The 21,290-nt window shown below is 36.0% G+C and overlaps 1 non-coding gene across 1 annotated transcript; it reads left to right on the top strand.

The window, feature by feature from the left end:
- The first annotated feature begins 8,005 nt into the window (after positions 1-8,005).
- On the top strand, positions 8,006-8,079 carry TRNAI-AAU. The gene has a single exon. It is a non-coding gene; the product is annotated as a tRNA-Ile (tRNA).
- Positions 8,080-21,290: the final 13,211 nt, after the last annotated feature.

Below are 21,290 nucleotides of genomic sequence, written 5' to 3'. Positions count from 1 at the left end.
TGCTCGGACAGAAAAGCGAAGCCTAAGCCCATGCCACAATGTATTTATAAAAGGATATGTCCCACTATATTACACATGATTCATATTCCAACCGTAACAGTGAGATTACTTACTGAGTATTTATTAAATTACTCAAACAACATGCTACTCTTATTTTAAAGTAAAGGTAAGATATCCATTTACGGATGACAACGTTGCGATGTAAGCCAAGGAACCAAAGTTAGGGTAGTTGCATTCATGTTATTTTTAATGATCCTTAGGTTAGATCAGGGCATTGCTTTATTTTTATTTAAACTAATGGTATCTATTTTCCACTATGTTGTTCATAACAATATTGTTTTAATGAGTTCATTATGAACATTTAAGTCCATAGCACCATTTATGAAATGTTGTAAATGAAGTCTTTCATGCATAGTAGTAATGTCATGTATGCCGTGACTATATTTTTTAATAGGAAAATAGAGTAGTTGGTTATAAGAACCATCAATAAAATAAAAATCTGTGTCCTCTGACAAGTGTAGATATTTTTTATAGATTATCCAGAATGTTCAATCTCAAAATCATAGTGATTCTGAAGCTCTCAATGCCGGTTTAAGCTTCCCCTATACAGTTGAAAGTTTTGGCAATAGTTTGGAACAAGAATCGAGCTCTTTTCCAGAAGGCAGAACAAGTTATTCATACAATTCAACCTTAGTTTTGAAAGCTTTTTTCCATTCATCTCGTTTATGCCTTTTAATTTATTGATATCCAAATTTTAAATCAATCTTTGTAAATAGATATGAACCATGCAATTCATCATGCATATGGTCTAGCCTAGGAATAAGACATCGATACTTTACAGTGATTTTGTTGATGGCTCAAGAATCCACGCACATGTGCCACGTTCCATCTTTCTTTCCCATCAATAAGTCTAATACAGAACATCGACTCAAACACTCTCGTATATAGCCCTTCTCAATTGGGAATGACCGCACCCGAAATGAAATCTATTTTATGTTCAATATCTCTAATGAGAGGTAGTCCTTTAGGTACTTCATCTTGGAACACATTCTCAAATTCTTCTAAAAGAGATTGAAACATATAAGGCAAATAAAAATTGTTATTGTCAGAGACCAAACATTCTTACTTGTACATAAGTATAAAGATGGTTTTTGTGAAAACATTGCGATTCTAACCTCTCCAACTCTAGCCAAACAACTCACTCTCTTTCATTTTTTTTTTTTTTCAATTTCATTATTCTTTTCACTATTTTTAAGCTTTCAATTCCACCTTGTTCTCTTGGATTGCTTCTTCAACTAACTTATCTTGATCACTTTTCTCACTATGTGTGACAATTTGTCCATTCTTTATGATCATGACTCAATTGTTAGGACAATTACGACTAACAAAAGTTCATGATTGTACAAACAATAGTTAAATATGTTTAGGATCTCACATACACAGCTCACTAATATCAAACACAAATGTTCTAGATTTAGATAGAATAAGAAAGAATGTGAATAAAAGTTTTTTTGATTTTGAAATAAAGATATAAATGATCTAAAATCAATGCTAAGGACAATTTATTATGAACAAATATGATAAGGATTTCTTTTTTGTTTTTTTTTTTCAAGGTCAAAATATGATCTTCAAAAAGATAATGAGAACAAGGTCAAAAGATAATGAAAAGGATGGAAATGGCCGCAATAAAATAAATGGATAGATTTGAAGAAAATAAGAACAATAGAATAAATGAATAAACAAGAGATCAAATCAATTCTAGAGTAGGTCATGCAACCTCTCTATACCAAATTGATTAGGCAACCCTAGTCCTCAACCCAAGGATCCAAGTTTAGTTTAACCAAAAATCTTTGAACCAAAGAAATTAACTAATTCGTCCAAGCTTTTGTTTTTGTATTTTTTGTATTTTTGTATTTTTGTATTTTTTTTTTTTTTTTTTGGGTTTAGATATTAGCCAACTATTCTCGAGTGAGAAGTCATCTGGTCTTTCAAGAGTCATATATTGCATATTCGTCAACTCACCTATTGCAACTTGAATCAATATTAGGAGAAATGGTAAGAGCATAACTAAATTACCTGATTTCTATTATGCTTAGAAGAGTTAAACTGCATGGCACCAATGGCCGAGAATAGCTTAGATAAGCTAAATAGGGCACAACGGTAATAACTCAATTTTAAAAACTTCAAAGCACAACTATAATAACTCAATTTTCAAGGCTTCAAATCATTTTTCATGACATGACAGGGAAAAAATTTGATAAAAATTGGAACAAGATTCAAAAAATAAGGACAAAAACTCGTAATACATAGAACTAACGTGACAAAGAAAAAAATTGATAAAAATTGGAATGAGATTTGAAAACTAAGGACAACAACTCGTAACATATAGAACTGACAGCTCGAGACGACCCTCCTCTGTGACCTTAACTAACAACTAGTGATCCCCAAAGGAAAAGTAATATATAGTGCAACTAAATAAGTAACCTACTTGTAGGCGGTAATCGAATCTTTGGTCGAGCGAGTTGCCACGGGTATTTCTCTAGGTTATAGAAAGTCCAGGTGTAGATTATATGTAACGACCCTAGTTTTCTATGGACATAGAGTCACTAGAATATGCATGATATAACTTCTTTATGCGAAAATATTTTTTACGTTATATTTTTGTATTGAAGGTACCTTTAAAAATAACTCAACATTATTATTAGGGAATGATTAAGACTATATTACAATGTTAGGAATCATGAACCTCCATAATTAAATTTTTCCACATACTAAAATGGAATGATTCATTACCATTGCTAAAAAGAGAGCTTGAACCTCCCCAACCTTATCGTTAACAATCATGCACTCTAACCAACTGAACTATTCCAACAAATTATGAGTATTAGCCTAGATATTGTCTACTTTGGCTCCTTATGTGTTGTCGTCAACCTCACGATTTTAAAATGCGTCTAATAGTGAGAGATTTCGACATGCTTATAAGAAATGTTTTATTCCCTCCCCAACCGATGTGGAATTCAATCCACCCCATCGTGAGAGGGCATGGGTTCAAATCCCACTTCTGGCAACTTTTATAATAACTACTAGGGTAAGTTTTCTTTTGTTCATTCTTGATTTCTTTCATACTTTTTCTTAATACACATTTCAAAGTCCTAATCACAAGTGTTTAACTTAATAAATTGTACTTGGAGTATGCATACAAAACACACACAAGTATTATTCTTTAGAATTTAGAATGATTTTAGAAATCATTATAAACACTAAAAACGATACTGTAATCTTATATTCTAACTCTGTCAAATTGCTAGTTTAATCTCTCCACTTTTGATTTTTTATTGAATAGGGGTTTGAACTTATAAGCTATTTGATACATTGAAATTTTTTAAACATTATTCCATCTATAAAACTCTAAACTTTCAAATTTATATGTATTTTAAGAGCATTAAATAGGTCAACCACCTATTAGACATTCAAATGGAATATTCATGGATAATTTGTATGCTAATTAAATCAATACAAGTAAATAATATTGTTTCATCGGAATAAGTCACCAAAATTAAAAGTCTAACCCTCTTATCCTCGAGGTCTTCAAGTTATCTAAGTCTTATCTTAAATAATAACCCTATGATCATGCATCCAATAACTTAAAGTTCTAGGCATACTTAAAGTTAAGAGTTTAAAGGCATACTTACTTGGTCTCGGTAGGGAGTCCTCCTAAGCTAGGACATAGAGAAACCTTGGGCTCTGATACCACTCTGTAAGGATCGGGCTGTCGCGATGGTTCTAAAAGACGGGTAAAGTTTTTGTGAAATAAACAAAAGAATTTAAAAAATTATATTTACATAATATCAAAATAAAGTTTATACATAAGTATTTAAAACACAAAAATAAGGAACAAGCACAAAACATTTTAAAATAAATGGGTTGAGGACAACGAGTAAGGTTTGTCTATGGCACCTGCTTCAGAGTCTGCTCCTGACGTTGACCAACTCTTTATTACCTAAAAAAGTGGAGAATAAAGAATGAGACAAAGACTCTGTAAGTAGCCTACTTGTAGGCTCTTAATCGTATCCTTAATTTTCTAGGGTACCACATTTGTTGTTGTTGTCTTATTCTTGTTCTTGTTATTGTTCTTGAGTTAGGGGATCTTATCTTGATTATCCTGAGGACCTTGGTCCCTAGATTATGAAACATTTGTTATCCTTTAAAGGCCTTAGTACATAGTTCTTGGTTCTTGGTTCTTGTCCTAAAACCTTGGATCTTGATCCATGTTCTAGACCTTGATCTTTCTCTTGTTCCTGGTACTTTCTTTGTTCTTTTTTTGTTCTTTATTCGTTCTCCAAGACACTCCCCCTAGGATTTACGGCACGAGCTATGCACCTAACAATCCTGTGTCCAAGGTTTCATGCATTCCAAGCGATATAGTCTTAACCTACGTTCATGGCTTCATGAGTTCCAAGCGACGTAGTCTTAACCTGCATCTAAGGGCTTGCCCTTCGATACCGTTCACTAACCTATGCCCAAGGCTTCATGCATTCCAAGCAGCATAGTCTGAAAACCAACATCCAAGACTTCTTAAGTTCCAAGAGATGTAGTCTAATCCTGTCTCAAGGGCTTGCCCTATGATACAGCCTAAACACCTAAGCTCAAGGCTTCATGCGTTCCAAGCAGCGTAGTCTAAGTCATGAGCACGTTGTACCGTGGGAGGTCTTAGGAGTTTTTGATTCTTGGCAAGGGTAACTTACTATCTTCTTGTTCCATCATGGCCCTAGACTACTCCCCATGATAAACCATAAAGGTTACGTGGTCGATGCATACATGAACATGGCATCCTGCAAATCTTTTGGGTACCCATAATATGGTGTAGGGCATCTCTTCTAGGTGAGAGAGATGAGGCCAATCATGATATTCTGCAAAGGAAACATGGTGCAGGGTATCCCACCAAGAAGAAGAAATCTTGGGCTGAAAAAGCATCGCTTGGTGGGAGGTCATAGGTCACTTTGAACATGAGTGGTACCTTACATTCTTCTTACTTGGGTAGTTGTAAAGCCTGTGTGGTATTGTTCTTCGTTCTTAATCTTGTAAGTTTCTAAAGTTCGTAATTCCTTGAGGCATAAGTTGTAACTTGCATTTGTAACCATACAAACCCATCTTAGCACGAGTTGTTCTACAAGGTCATAGATTCATAGGGAGTTCTTTAGAGGGTTCTAGAAGAGTCTTGATTCTTGTGGTGTTTCCTTTAAGTGTTTCTTGGGTCCTAACTTGGTTTAGGTTCCAAACTTGCTCCAATCAACTTGAAACCTCAAACATATTTGCATGTCCTTATAATAAGTATGAAACAATTTAGAGCACGTATAGACCTTGAATTTTTATAAGTCGTCTTAGGGGCATTTTGGTCATTTTACCCATAATTCTTGGTTTTGTTACTTAACGTGTTCCAATGGCTTTCAAATTTTCATAATTCATCCTAGGAGTTCATTTAGTGGGCTATTTTAACTTTACTTATATCCGGGGCATTTTGATCAGTTTAGGGCCTTAACTCACAGTTCTTCTGTTTTTCTTTCATATATCCTAAATTCAACTTATTTTAGGTTCATGTGGAAAATCCAATGGATTCCTACAAGTATTTTTTAACAAAACGTCCAACGTCACTACTTACCTCGTCGTTGACATTTGGAATTTCCGTTCTTGAGCTTCTAGTATCCAAATTATCTCAAATTTTCTTCCACAGACTCCTTATTTTTTCTAGTTACTAGAACCATAAAGATTTTCGTGAGAACCGGTCAGGAAAGAGGTTAAAATTGAGAAAACTGAGGGAAGCTCAACATATACTATCTTTGACTTTTATTGGTCAAAGTTTGACCTTTGACTTTGGACTTCATCTTCTCCCTTGGTAGCTAGAAAATTCTCGATTTTTTCTTATCGAACCCCATTAGTTTTACCTTTTTAAAGCTATATATAGACATCTAATGGATTCGATCCCTCCACCAAACCTTTAGATGAAGTTTAAAGCAAGAAGTATCGACCAAGTTCACACTTTTTCGTGGTCTGTAGCACAAGTTATAACCTTCCAAAGTTAGTCGGAAAACATGTTTCTCGCCTGAGTATATCTAGAAACCTTTTGTTGGGTAGCCGATTATAAAACTTTTCAGTGCCTGATTCCTTCACGAAACTTGTTGTAAATCCCATATGAAATATGTAGGAGTTGGTAGGAAGGAAAATGATTAACCATAGCCCTCGAATTTGGAAGAAATCCGAGAAAAAAAAAACTCATAATCTAACAGCTTCAAACTTGAGTTTTAGGATTTCTCATCACTCGATTCTTGTCTTAAAATTTTGCCTCAACTTCAGATTTTATAAGGGAAGCTTCCATCGACATTGAGAGCTTCAGAATCGACGTGATTTGGAGACTGAATTTTCTAGATAATTCGTTGAAAATATCCTCTCCGATCAGCGAGCTACCAACTTCGAGTTTGAATTCTGACTGTTGGATTTGATGATCTTTGAATGTTCTAGATTGTATCCAAATTTGGGGAAAATCCAACCACTGGAATTTGAGATTTGAAGGACTTTATGCAGACAGTCACATGCAGAAGGTTTTATTTTCAGTAGGATGGCACTTTCGTAATTATCCATATCATCAGGGTAATTTGGTAATTTGCCACTTTCATAATATTTTATTATTATTTTTTCTGATAAATTCATAATTTTCCTAAAAATTTCTTCATCTCTTGTTGGTCATTTTTGGGTTTTGAGCATCTTGAAATTCCCACTAGATAAGGAATTAAATATCCGAAAATTTTCTTTAAAATTGTAAAGTGACATTTTCATCCTTTTCGCTTACGCTTTCATTCCCAATACTTCTCCAAAGGCCTTAGTCCTTATAGTTACTCATTAGGGTATAGAAATGACTTGCTTAAGACCCTTTTCCTTGCTTAATCCTCTTAATTTCTTTATTTGATCCTTTCGGTCTTACGTGGGTGGCTTTGCTTCATTTTTCGGCTGTTACACCTTCTTACCTCTACCGACCACCAACAAATAACTAAAAAAGAAATGCAGAAATTTAAAATAAACAGACAACTAGATTCCTTAGGACGACACCCTCTGTGACCTCATAGTTCTCGAGCAGCACTTTTTACCTTGACTAATAGTCAACAAACAATTAAAAACTAAAGATAGAAATCCAAAATAAACAGACACGACTGGATGCCTTTGGACGATCCCCACTGTTACCACATAGTTCTCGAGCAATGCTTCTATAACACCTGTTCATCAACAGCTCGATTCACATGAGTTACCACTAACATAGATATTTTGCTTAACCTATGCCAAATTGCTAAGTTGTAAGATAATGACTTTTTTAAGTTTATTCTGCATAAAGTTGTGTAAAAGAAACTCGATTTTCTTTATTAGGAGCTAACGATCTATAATGTGCATAAAATCTATGCCCAATTAGCTCAGTTGTAAGATTGTAGTGTAAAAAACGTGAAGGTCGTAGGTTCGACAATAACATAGGCCAAGTTTTATTAATTCTTAATAATATCTTTTCATGATACGGGGTTACAACAGTACGAACTTTAAACCAATGATACGGCTGTTCACAATTTTTCTTTAGATCTGAGTCGTTCGATATGTTCTTCAATGAAGGATGAAAATTGAGGATTTCTGAGAGTTCTTTCAGGAACAAGAAGGAGGTAAATGAACTTATTTTGGGCGTTCGATATGTTCTTTTACGAAAGATGAAATTCGAGGATTTCTCAGAGTCCTTTCAAGAACAAGGAGGTAAATGAACTCACTTTGAAGGCCAGATTCAGTATTGCGACTCTCATGAGAGAAAATTTTTCGGCAAGCCACGTGTCAACTTGTGGGAAGGAAAGCGCGTGAGACCGTCGGCAAGCCACGTGTCAACTTGCGGGAGGGAAAGCGTGTCAGACAGCCTGAGGGACACGTATTGATGATTGGGTGGACTAACGCGTCAGGCGCATTGTCAGGAGAGAAAATCTATGGCCTATTAGCTCAGTTGGTTAGAGCGTCGTGCTAATAACGCGAAGCTCGTAGGTTTGACACTTCCATGGGCCAATTTCATTCATTTTTAACTATATCTTTTTCATGATACGAGTTAAAGCACTACGAACTTTAGAAGATAATGCCTTTTTTAAGTTTATTATGCATAAAGTTATGTAAACGAAACTCGATTGGCTGGATTAGGAGCTAATGATCTATAATATGCATAAAACTTATGCCCTATTAGCTTAGTTGTAAGATTGTCGTGTTAAAAACCTGGAGGTCGTAGGTTCGACAATTACATAGGCCAAGTTTTATTAATTCTTAATAATATCTTTTCATGATACGATGTTACAACAGTACGAACTTTAAACCGATGATACGGTCGTTCACAAGTTTTCTTTAGATCTGAGGCCTTCTTCAATGAAGGATGAAATTCGAGGATTTCTGAGAGTCCTTTCAGGAACAAGAAGGAAGTAAATGAACTTATTTTGGGCGTTCGATATGTTCTTTTACGAAAGATGAAATTCGAGGATTTCTCAGAGTCTTTTCATGAACAAGGAGGTAAATGAACTCATTTTGCAGATCAGATTCAGTATTGCGACTCTCATAAGAGAAATTTTTTTGGCAAGCCACGTGTCAACTTGCGGGAGGGAAAGCGTGTCTGACAGCCTGAGAGACACGTATTGACGATTGGGTGGAATAATGCATCAGGCGCATTGTCAGGAGAGAAAATTTTTCACGTGTGAACTTGTGGGATGGAAAGCACGTCAGATAGCTAGCAAGCCATGTGTCAACTTGCAGGAGGGAAAGCGGCCACATGTCAACTTGTGGGAGGGAAAGCGTGTTACATGTCAACTTGCGGGAGGGAAAGCGGCCACGTGTCAACTTGCGGGAGGGAAAACGTGTCATGTGTCAACTTGCTGGAGGGAAAGCCTGTCAGACAGACTGAGGGACACGTATTGATGATTAGGTGGAATAACGCGTCAGGTGCGTTGTAAAGTGACGCGGCTCCACTTGATATGCGACACGCGATAGCTCTTCTGACCCATGCCCACGTCTAACCAAGTTTGACTAAAAGGATGTTCAACTCGATCTGTATGGTGCCACGCTTCAATGTAAAGAATTTCACTTTCCAGCACGCACCTCTTGTTTTGAACCCACGACTTATCAGTAGCTTTCCTCTCTTTCTCCATACTTCTTCAATTCTTTTCACAACCTTAGAAATTACTTTCCCATTCTCTTCTTTCTCTAGTTTGAGATAGAAAGAACTCTCACTCAGCTCAGCCCTTCCTTCTCTAAGATTTCAATCTCCATTTCTAAAAGCTCTCTTTTCTTTTTCAATCTCTACTTTCTCCTTCAAAATGCGCTCGTTCAGCGATTTCAACGTCTGCAACTAAGACTTCTCCATAGATTTATCCACGGCAGATTTTGGTTGTTGCTCTAAATCTCTATTCTCTTTTTGATGATCCGGAAGTTTCTTTGGCTCGTTTTCCGATCGCGTGTTCAATCCAGATTCCTTCTTCGATTTTCTCATCTCCAATATTGCGATTTTGCCGAATTCGCTGTGTATCCCCTCATTTCCAACGGTTTCCACCGCCTCACAACTACCGCCATCGTCTTTTTCAACGTCATGTTCTTACGCTTTCAGATCTTCATTTTGAGCCATCAAGAGAAGACCTAAGTCCTTCGTTTGTTGTGTCACCAAGGCTAGGTTGATTGTTTCTTTCACCTTTTTATCGGCTCGACAATCTTTTGCAAAATGCCCCTCTACCACAATTGTAACATTTGTCGGAGTTACAATTGTTTGCATAATGCATATTTGTGACATTTGTAGCACTGAATGTTGGAGTAAATTGATCGGCCGCCTCTTCCTCGATTGCGTCCTCTTCCATGCCAATTTGCTTGGCTCGGCTGTCCCTTCTTCTTATATTATCCTTCATGACTACTTCCTTGAGCACCATGACCATTTTTACTAATTTCACGGTCAAAACCTCTACCTTCAAAATTTTGAGAGTAGAGTACCTTTTAATCTTTGATTGACGCCTTGGTTTGAAGTGCTTGATCAAGTGTTTCCTTCTTCTTCTTCTTACGTTGCTCGTGTGTCTCGAGAAAACCGGCTAGCTCGTCGACTGTTAATGTTGTCAGGTCCTTTGACTCTTCTATCGCGCATACAACATTCTCAAAGTTGTTGGTTAATGACCTTAAAATCTTCTCCATAACCCGCGTCTTGGCTAACATTTCTCCATTTCGATTGAGTTGGTTTACCACTGTTTGTACATGCGTGATGTAGTCAGATACACTCTCTGACTCCTTCATCTTCATGCTCTCCAACTTGCCACGAAGAGTTTGGAAACGACTTGCTTGACTCGGTCAATTCCTTTGAACACTTTTTCTAAAGTTTCTGACGTTCTTTTGAAGTAGTTGCATTGGCAAGCTTCTCAAAGCCCGACTCGTCAACGGCTCGGAACAACATGTATAGTGTCGTCTTATCCTTTGATCGCACCTCTTTTAGCGTCTTGTTTTGTGTCGCTCTATAACCCGTGGCATCTTTTGGTTCTTCTAACCCTTCTTCGACCACCTCCCATGCATCTTGAGAACCGAGAAAAGCTTTCATATGAATGCTCCAATTCTCGTAGTTTGTCTTCACTAGTCGCGGTAGCGACATTTGACCCACATTCGCCATTGGCTTGATATAATTTTGTTAACGAAAACTCATAAATTTGTGAAATAAGTCCCACACACACTAACGATAAAAGGAGACAAAGATAACACATGTATTTATAAGGTTTTCCAAAACTAAATATAGACATAACAATGTCACTATTCGTAACCCTTAAAAAGTCATTATTCCTATAAAGATTCTTGGCCTTTCATCTTCAAAACTTTTGGCCTTTTACTACAAGACTGACTCTTGAATTTAAAACCCACTAAAATTCTCTATGGGGAATCCGATCCCTGCCACTTCCTTACCATGAATCCCTTACCGTGATCCCCACAGAAATAAATAGAGAATTTCATGGAAATTGAGAATGAAATAGATGGTGGGGATGATGACGGGGAATGGACATCGCTACCTCTGGCCGCTGCACATGTCGTGTTTTATGATTGTATGACATATACTATGTTATGTATATGATATGATATACGATATGTTGCATACAAGTTACGCTATGATATCATATACACTATTCTAGGACTATGAGACATTAGAAAATCATGTATTGTTAATTACTAAAAATATGAAATGAATCAAGTATTTATATCTCATAGGAACACTATGCTAGGAATAGATTGGAGGTATGACTAGCGCCCTGAATATATGTCATGCTTTGATGTTATGGGACCTCATGCATTTTGTATACCACGTGCATCGAGATACTTCTATATTATGTTTCGTACACCCTATGCCTATGAAACATTAGAAAAATCATGTATTGTTAATCATGAACAATATGACAAGAATCAAGTATGTATTTCTCATAGGAACGTTATGTCGTGTTTTAATGTTAGGGATCTCATGCATTTTATATGGGAGGTGCATCGAGATACTTCCCCATTATGATTAGTACAAACACATACCTTATAATATTTATGTTCCTTATGATATTATGCTGGTCTTTTCCCTTCATGGTATTTGGTAGTGTGAGTGTGCACAAGCTCGACGAGGCAAACCCATAGAGTACTCTTATACCAACCCACCTGGTGATCAATGTGCACATTCATGAGTTGTGTGTAGGGAAGTACAACATATTCAACTCTTCTTGGACTAAAAAGCAAAGCCCAAGCCCATGCCACAATGTATTTATGAAAGAATAGGTCCCACTATATTACACGTGATTCATATTCCGACCCTAATAGTGGGATTACTTACTGAGTATTTATTAAAGTACTCAAACCACATGCTACTCTTATTTTAAAGTAAAGGTAAGATACCTATTTACGAACGTCAACGTTGCGTTCAAGGCCAAGAAACCAAAGTTAGGGTAGTTGCATTCATGTTATTTTTAGTGATCCTTAGGTTAAATCAGGGCATTGTTTTATTTTTATTTAAACTAATGTTATCTGTTTTCCACTATGTTGTTCATAACAATATTGTTTTAATGAGTTCATTATGAACATTTAAGTCCATAGCATCATTTATGAAATGTTGTAAATGAATTATTTCATGCATAGCAGTAATGTCATGTATGCTGTGACGATATTGTTTAATAGAAAAATAGAGTAGTTGGTTATAAGAACCATGAATAAAAAGGGATAAAATATGTGTCCTCTGACCAGTGTAGATATTTTTTACGGATTATCTAGAAAGTTCAATCTCAATATCACAGTGATTCTGAAGCTCTCAATGTCAGTTTTAGCTTCCCCTGTAAAGTTGAAAGTTTAGGCAATAGTTTGGAACAACAATCGAGCTCCCAATAGTAGGCAATAAGCATTTAGATTTTGGGTCTCCTTCTTTGAGATTTCTTCAAAATTCAAGAGCAATTCTACATCATTTCTCTTCAAACTTGTTCTTACAATGCTGAAAGTGCCAAGAAATCATTCCCCCAATCCAATTCGTCGATACACGAGAATACGTCAAGCAAGGACGATCCCAATTGCACCTCCAAGGAATGTTTCAATAGATGACAACGAAGAGAAATAACCTCAAGAACAAGCCAAATTCAAGAAAATTTATTTTGGGCTCAAATTAGGGGTAAGTTTCAAAATTCTATCTACAATCCTTTTCCTTGAAATTAAGGATTTCTTTAGCTTGACAGCAATGAGCATAAAGTTTTCTCTTTCCATGCTTTCCTAAATACTCTATCAAAACGCGATTCATTAAGATAAATGTACTAGGAGCATTAGTTAACCCAAAAGGCATAACAAGTCATTCATACAATCCAGCCTTAGTTTTGAATGCTCTTTTTCATTCATCTCGTATATGCCTTCTAATTTAATGATATCCAGATTTCAAATCAATCTTTGTAAATAGATATGAGCCATGCAATTCATCAAGCATATGGTCTAGCCTAGGAATCGGATGTCGATATTTTACAGTGATTTTGTTGATGGCTCAAGAATCCATGAACATGGACTCAAGGCTTAAAATCATTTTTCATGACACGTACTGACAAAGAAAAAATTTGATAAAAATGGAACAAGATTCGAAAAATAAGAACAAAAACTCGTAACACATAGAACTGACGTGACAAAGAAAAAAATGATAAAAATTGGAACGAGATTTGAAAACTAAGGACAACAAGTCATAACACATGGAACTGATTGCTCGAGACGACCCTCCTCTGTGACCTTAACTAACAATTAGTGATCCCCCAGAAAGGAAAAGTAATATATAGTGCAACTAAATAAGTAACCTACTTGCCACAAATTTTTCTCAAGGTTATAGAAAGTTCAAGTGTAGATTATATGTAACGACCCTAGTTTTTTAGGGACCTAGAGTGACTAGAATATGTATGATGTAAATGCTTTATGCGAAAATATTTTTTACATTATGTTTTTGTATCGAAGGTACCCCTAAAAAGAACTCAACATTATTATTAAGGTGGCTAGATTAAGACTATATAACAATGTTCGAAATCACGAACCTCCATAATTATATGACATTGTCCACTTTGGTTGAAGGGTTAAATTTTTCCACATACTAAAATGGAATGATTCATTACCATTGCTAAAAAGAGAGCTTGAACCTCCCCAACTTTATCGTTAACATTATACGCTCTAACCAACTGAACTATTCCAACAAACTATGAGTATTAGCCTAGATATTGTCTACTTTGACTCATTATATATCATCGTCAACCTCACGGTTTTAAAACACGTCTAATAGTAAGAGATTTCCACATGCTTATAAGAAATATTTCATCCCTTCCCCAACCGATGTGGGATTTTTCAATCCACCACATTGTGTTCCCAGCAACCTCGTTGGCACACCACCTGATGACTAGCTCTAATACAATTTGTTACAAACCAAGCCCACCTCTATTAGATATTGTCTACTTTTGCTAATTACGTATCACCATCAGCCTCACGATTTTATAATATGTCTACTAGGATGAGGTATCCACAACCTTAAAAGAAATGCTTGGTTCCCCTCTCCAATTACTAGCAGATATTGTTTGTTTTTTGCTAGTTACGTATCGTCGTATGTCTAAAAGTTTTAAAACGCGTCTATTAAGAAGAGATTTCCACATTCTTATAAGGAATGCTTCATTCCCCTCTTCAACCTGATGGAGTTAATATAACACATGCGAAAGCAATTTGGATCTTAGACACTCTTAGAACATCAATTATAGTAAATAACTAGCATGTTCATAAGTATTTAAACTCAAGGTCTTTGAGTACTAACCTTTTGTTGTTCAAATTTCTTTTTCCTTACGAACCACCACTAGTGTCTTCTCCACTATTCTCCAGCCTTAGAATGAAATTGTGAAATCTGATGAGTGACTAAACTTGGGAGGGATTTAGTATATATGAAGAGTGAGTTCGTAAGAGGTTTTTCTCAAGGTTTTTACAAGGAAGAACTTCCATGTACCTTGATTTCTCTATTTAAAGAGTCATGTTTGCATGTTCATGCAAATTTGATATCACCAAGTTTTAACACTCAAAATTCCACTCAAATGTTTGGGATTATGTGGCATGCATGCAAGTTTGAGTTAACCAAATTTTGATACTCAAAATTCCACTAAAGTTGGTGGAGTTTATTTTGCAAGCATGCAAGTTTGGTTAAACCAAATTTTGAAACCTCAAAATTCCACTAACTCAAACATGGATTTTTCCATTAAATGAAGTCAACATTTTGACTTTCTTGATTTTGATTCAACAATTAATTTGAATAATTAATTTCAAATTAAAGTAATATCAAATGATAATTAAGCTATTTAATTAGATATTAATTCAAATGTCAATCTCCATCAATTCTGACGCATATTTGATTAAGATATTTAAATATCTCAGATTCTCTCTTTTTGTTTAATTCATAAATAAAACAAAAATGTGGTTAAATATATCGTATATATGTAGCGCATATTCCTTAATTTGAATTCGAACACTTCGAACTCACTCGTCACACTGTTCTATGGTTTAGTCCGATATGAGCTAGCAGAGGGACCTAATGGACCTATAGATCATGGGCTCCAACGATCCAAGATTAACCGGTCAAACTCATTAACCTTATTAGCCAACATTCGTTAACTACTTGGACACTCCACTATAGCGTAGTAGTTGTACTCCCCTCACTATAGATATATTTTTGTCCATTTGATATAACCATGATTAGTAAGTCGATCCTTCATAGGTTGTTCGTAACTAGAGTTGGGTCAATCTACCGTTTTACCCCTGAAGTTACTTCTTGTTTCTTATGTCCCATTGATCCTCTAATGAACAATTGATTTGTGGTCCAACCAGTAAACCGAATCCCTCTCAGGCCAATGAGAGGATGGGGCCCCTTGTTCAAAACCTGGAGTCAATACTTAAGGGAACTATCTCTCTTCTATCACTAAAAGTGGGTAAGAGGGAATTTCATCTTGCACCCCACATCCCCAGCCATTCACTCAGTCTTACCCCCTGAGATGGGAGGCCTATTGAGTCGGCGAACTCGAGCCACTCTCACCCATACAAATCAAAGGATAATTTCAAATAAAAAGGAGTTCATGGTTAGCTCAGGATTAAAATCGAGTTACCTAGGTCATCGAATGAAAAGAAAATCAGTCTCAATAGTAAACGACATTATAAAGTGAGAGTGATTTTCTTCATGGTCTGATCTTATGCAATACTCATTGCATAGGACTCCCCCACTCACATGTCTCCGCATGTACAATTTAGTGATTACATTGTTTATGTCATATACAAAAGTGGGCCGCATCCATAGTGTCCCAGGATAAGGTACTCAGCCTTATCCCTGTACTATAGATCATTTTGACTATATACTTGAACTTGATCCACTCTTATGTCTCTATGTATAGTTCAAGTAATCATACTATAGCCAGAGTGTTCTTAGTGTATTGGATTTAGATTAATAATCGTAAAATTCACTTTATTCAATACAATGTTTACTAAATAAACAACAATAATAACTTTATTGAAAATAGAATATGTTTTTGTTTACAAACTATGAGTTTTAGGACATAAAACCCAACATTTTCTTCCCGTTTTTGGATCTATTTCAATTTGGCTAAGCTTTACTTCTTTCTAGCCCATTAAATTCCTAGAACAATAGCAAACTTTTATATTTAGTTTTTTTCATGTTTATAGATATTAATCTAACTCCAAGATTAAAAATAAAGTCAATGATTAAAGGAAACGTACAAGTAATTTTGATATTAACTTTTAAATTCCAATGTCGAAATTCCTCCAACATCTAGATCGTTTTCTATAATTTATTTCTAATCTTAAATAGACATCACATTAACGTATGCTCAATTATTCAAATTTTATTTTCTAGTCTTATGTATGTTATTTGAATGCTAGTGGATGTATGTAATAAAATGAATAAATGATAAAATTAACCATTTTTGCTGAAAATCAATACAAGTAAATAATATTGTTTCATCGAAATAAGTCACCGAAATTAAAAGTCTAACCCTCTTATCCTTGAGGTCTTTTAAGTTATCTTAAGTCTTATCTTAAATAGTAACCCTATGATCATGCATCCAATAACTTAAAGTTCTAGGCATACTTGAAGTTAAGAGTTTAAAGGCATACTTACTTGGTCTGGGTAGGGAGTCCTCCTAATCTAGGCCATAGAGAAACCTTGGGCTCTGATACCACTCTATAAGGATCGGGCTGTCGCGATGGTTCTAAAAGACGGGTAAATTTTTCGTGAAATAAACAAAAGAATTTAAAAAATTATATTTACATAATATCAAAAATAAAGTTTATACATAAGTATTTAAAACACAAAATAAGGAACATGCACAAAACATTTTAAAACAAATGGGTTGAAGACAACGAGTGAGGTTTGTCTATGGCATCTGCTTCAGAGTCCGCTCCCAACCTTGACCAAGGCTTCATGCGTTCCAAGCAGTACAGTCTTAACCTACGTTCATGGCTTCATAAGTTCCAAGTGACGTAGTCTGAACCCGCATCTAAGAGCTTGCCTTCCGATACCGTCCACTAACCTATGCCCAAGGCTTCATGCATTCCAAACGGCATAGTCTGAAAACCAACATCCAAGACTTCTTAAGTTGCAAGAGATGTAGTCAAATCCTGCATCTAGGGCTTGTCCTATGATACAGTCTAAACACGTACGCTCAAGGCTTCATACGTTCCAAGCAGCGTAGTCTAAGTCATGAGCACGTTGTACCATGGGAGGTCTTAGGAGTTTTTTATTCTTGGCTAGGCTAACTTACTATCTTCTTGTTCCATCATGGCCCTAGACTACTCCCCTTGATAAACCACAACGGTCATGTGGTCGGTACATACATGAAAATGACATCCTGCAAATCTTTTGGGTACCCGTAACATGGCGGAGGGAATCTCTTCTAGGTGAGAGAAATGAGGCCAATCATGATATTCTGCAAAGGAAACATGGTGCAGGGCATCCCACCTAGAAGAAGAAATCTTGGGCCTCAAAAAGCATCGCTTGGTGGGAGGTCATAGGTCACTTTGGACATGAGTAGAGATTTTTGTCTGAGGACCTTTGTCCCTTATCCTGGAGTGGTACCTTGCATTCTTCTTACTTAGGTAGTTGTAAAGCTTGTGTGATATTGTTCTTGGTTCTCAATCTTGTAAGTTTCTAAGGTTCGTAATTCCTAGAGGCATGAGTTGTAACTTACATTTGTAACCATATGAACCCATCTTAGCACGAGTTGTTCTAAAAGGTCATAGATACATAGGGAATTCTTTAGAGAGTTTTAGAAGAGTCTTGATTCTTGTGGTGTTTCCGTTAGGTGTTTCTTGGGTCCTAACTTGGTTTAGGTTTCAAACTTGCTCCAATCAACTTGAAACCTCAAACATATCTTCATGTCCTTCATAATAGACCTTATAAAAAGTACGAAACCATTTGAAGCACGTATAGACCTTGAATTTTAATAAGTCGTCCTAGGGGCATTTTGGTCATTTTACCAATAATTCTTGGTTTTACTACTTAACATGTTCCAATGGCTTTCAAATTTTTATAAGTCGTCCTAAAAGTTCATTTAGTAGGTTATTTTAACGTTACTTAAATCCTGAGCATTTTGATCAGTTCGGGGCCTTAACTCACATTTCGTTTTGTTTTTCTTTCATATATACTAAATTCATACTTGGTTCATATGGAAAATCCAATGGATTGCTACAAGTATTTTTTAACAAAACGTTCAAGGTCACTACTTACCTCGTCATCGACATTTGGGATTTCCGTTCTTGAGCTTCTAGTATCCAAATTATCTCAAATTTCCTTCCAAGACTCCTTATTTTGTCTAGTTTCTGGAACCATAAAGATTTTTGTGAGAACGGGTCAAGAAGGAGGTTAAAATTGAGAAAACTGAGGGAAGGTCAACATATACATATCTTTGACTTTTATTGGTCAAAGTTTGACCTTTGACCTTGGACTTCATCTTCTCCCTTGGTAGCTAGAAAAATCTCGATTTTTTCTTATTAGCCCCCTCTGGTCTTACCTTTTTACAGCTATATATAGACATCTAATGGATTCAATCGCTGCACGAAACCTTTAGATGAAGTTTCAAGTAAGAAGTAGAGACCAAGTTCATACCTTTTCGTGGTCTGTAGCACAAGATATAAACTTTCAAAGTTCGTCGGAAAACATGTTTCTCACCTGAGTATATCTAGAAACCTTTTGTTGGGTAGCCGATTATAAAATTTTTGAGTACCTGATCACGAAATTTGTTGTAAATCCCATATGAAATATGTAGGAGTTGGTAGGAAGGCAAATTATTAACCATAGCCCTCGAATTTGGAAGAAATCCGAGAGAGAAAAACCCATAATCTAAGAGCTTCAAACTCGAATTTTATGATTTCTCATCACTCGATTCTTGTGTTAAAACTTTGCCCCAACTTGAGACTTTATAAGGGAAGCTTCCACCGACATTGAGAGCTCCAGAATCGCCATGATTTGGAGACTGAATTTTCTGGATAATTCGTCGAAAATATCCTCTTCGATCAGTGAGCTACCAACTTTGAGTTTGAATTATGATTGTTGGATTTGATGATCTTTGAACGTTCTAGATTGTATCCAAATTCCACTGGAATTTGAGATTCGAAGAACTTTGTGCATATGTTCACATGCTGAGGTTTTTATTTTCAGCAGAATGACACTTTCGTAATTATCTATATCATTATGGTAATTTGGTAATTTGCCACTTTCAAAATATTTTATTATTATTTTTTCCAATAAATTCATAATTTTCGTAAAAATTTCTCTCTCTTGTTGGTCATTTTTATGTCGTTTAGCATCTTGAAATTCCCACTAGATAAAGAATTAAATATCCGAAAATTTCCTTGTTACAACTTCTCACCTTGACCGACCACCAACAAAAAAAAGAAATGTAGAAATTTAAAATAAACAGACGACTTGATTCCTTAGTACGACACCCTCTGTGACCTCATAGTTCTCGAGCAGCGCTTCTTAACTTGACCAATAGTCAACAAACAATTAAAAACTAAATGTAGAAATCCAAATTAAACCGACTCGACTGGATGCCTTAGAACGATCTCCGCTGTTACCGCATAGTTCTCGAGCAATGCTTCTATAACACCTGTTCATCGACAACTTGATTCACATGAGTTACCACTAACATAGATATTTTTCTTCGAAAATCGGTCATACAACAAAAAATTTCATACATGACAAGTAAAACGTGTGAATCAAGTATATTTTACCACACAAAATATCAAAGTAAGTTATCAGCAACAAAAGCACATGTACTTAAAACCGACTCAAAAAAGGTTCCTTATTGTCTCGAGCCTGGTGGTCTCCTCCTCGATTGGCCTACAACTTCATATTTGGCCAAAAAAGTTAAAATAATCTTTATAAGTAATTAATTTACTCAACAGATAGCTAATATGTCATTCACAAGTTTATTACTTATCTTTCTAGTTGTTCTTAAATTTTATTCTCCATTAATTCCTAGTTTCTTTTACTCGGATCATTTGTAAGTTAGTAAGGTTGTAACGACCTAAAATTTTCTACTTAATTTAAGGTCGCTACCGTATACGTACCATAAACATTGAATGCGGAAGACTTCATTAAAATTTCATAAAACATAACCTTTATCTTAAAACACAGTCATGGACTTACGTGTTTCCAAAACATCTTTAAAACGACACCACAAAAGACTAAATAAAATGAATAAGAGTTTAATTTAGAAACAACCTAGTCTAGCCCAAGTCTAAGAAAACAAATACCATTACCCTATGCATGTTCCATGGTCGAGAGTTGCGATGCCGTTGTCAGCCGTACGAAAAATGTAGTAGCACATGGCTTGAGTANACCGTCCGCTAACCTATGCCCAAGGCTTCATGCATTCCAAACGGCATAGTCTGAAAACCAACATCCAAGACTTCTTAAGTTGCAAGAGATGTAGTCAAATCCTGCATCTAGGGCTTGCCCTATGATATAGTCTAAACACGTACGCTCAAGGCTTCATACGTTCCAAGCAGCGTAGTCTAAGTCATGAGCACGTTGTACCATGGGAGGTCTTAGGAGTTTTTTATTCTTGGCTAGGCTAACTTACTATCTTCTTGTTCCATCATGGCCCTAGACTACTCCCCTTGATAAACCATAACGGTCATGTGGTCGGTACATACATGAAAATGACATCCTGCAAATCTTTTGGGTACCCGTAACATGGCGGAGGGAATCTCTTCTAGGTGAGAGAAATGAGGCCAATCATGATATTCTGCAAAGGAAACATGGTGCAGGGCATCCCACCTAGAAGAAGAAATCTTGGGCCTCAAAAAGCATCGCTTGGTGGGAGGTCATAGGTCACTTTGGACATGAGTAGAGATTTTTGTCTGAGGACCTTGGCCCCTTATCCTGGAGTGGTACCTTGCATTCTTCTTACTTAGGTAGTTGTAAAGCTTGTGTGATATTGTTCTTGGTTCTCAATCTTGTAAGTTTCTAAGGTTCGTAATTCCTAGAGGCATGAGTTGTAACTTACATTTGTAACCATATGAACCCATCTTAGCACGAGTTGTTCTAAAAGGTCATAGATACATTGGGAATTCTTTAGAGAGTTTTAGAAGAGTCTTGATTCTTGTGGTGTTTCCGTTAGGTGTTTCTTGGGTCCTAACTTGGTTTAGGTTCCAAACTTGCTCCAATCAACTTGAAACCTCAAACATATCTT

This window comes from Cucurbita maxima, unplaced genomic scaffold, assembly GCF_002738345.1.
Source record: "Cucurbita maxima cultivar Rimu unplaced genomic scaffold, Cmax_1.0 Cma_Scf00381, whole genome shotgun sequence".
In the NCBI taxonomy this organism is placed as follows: Eukaryota; Viridiplantae; Streptophyta; class Magnoliopsida; order Cucurbitales; family Cucurbitaceae; genus Cucurbita; species Cucurbita maxima.
Note: the sequence above shows the minus strand (reverse complement) of the source record. Positions and strands in the feature narration are given on the sequence as shown.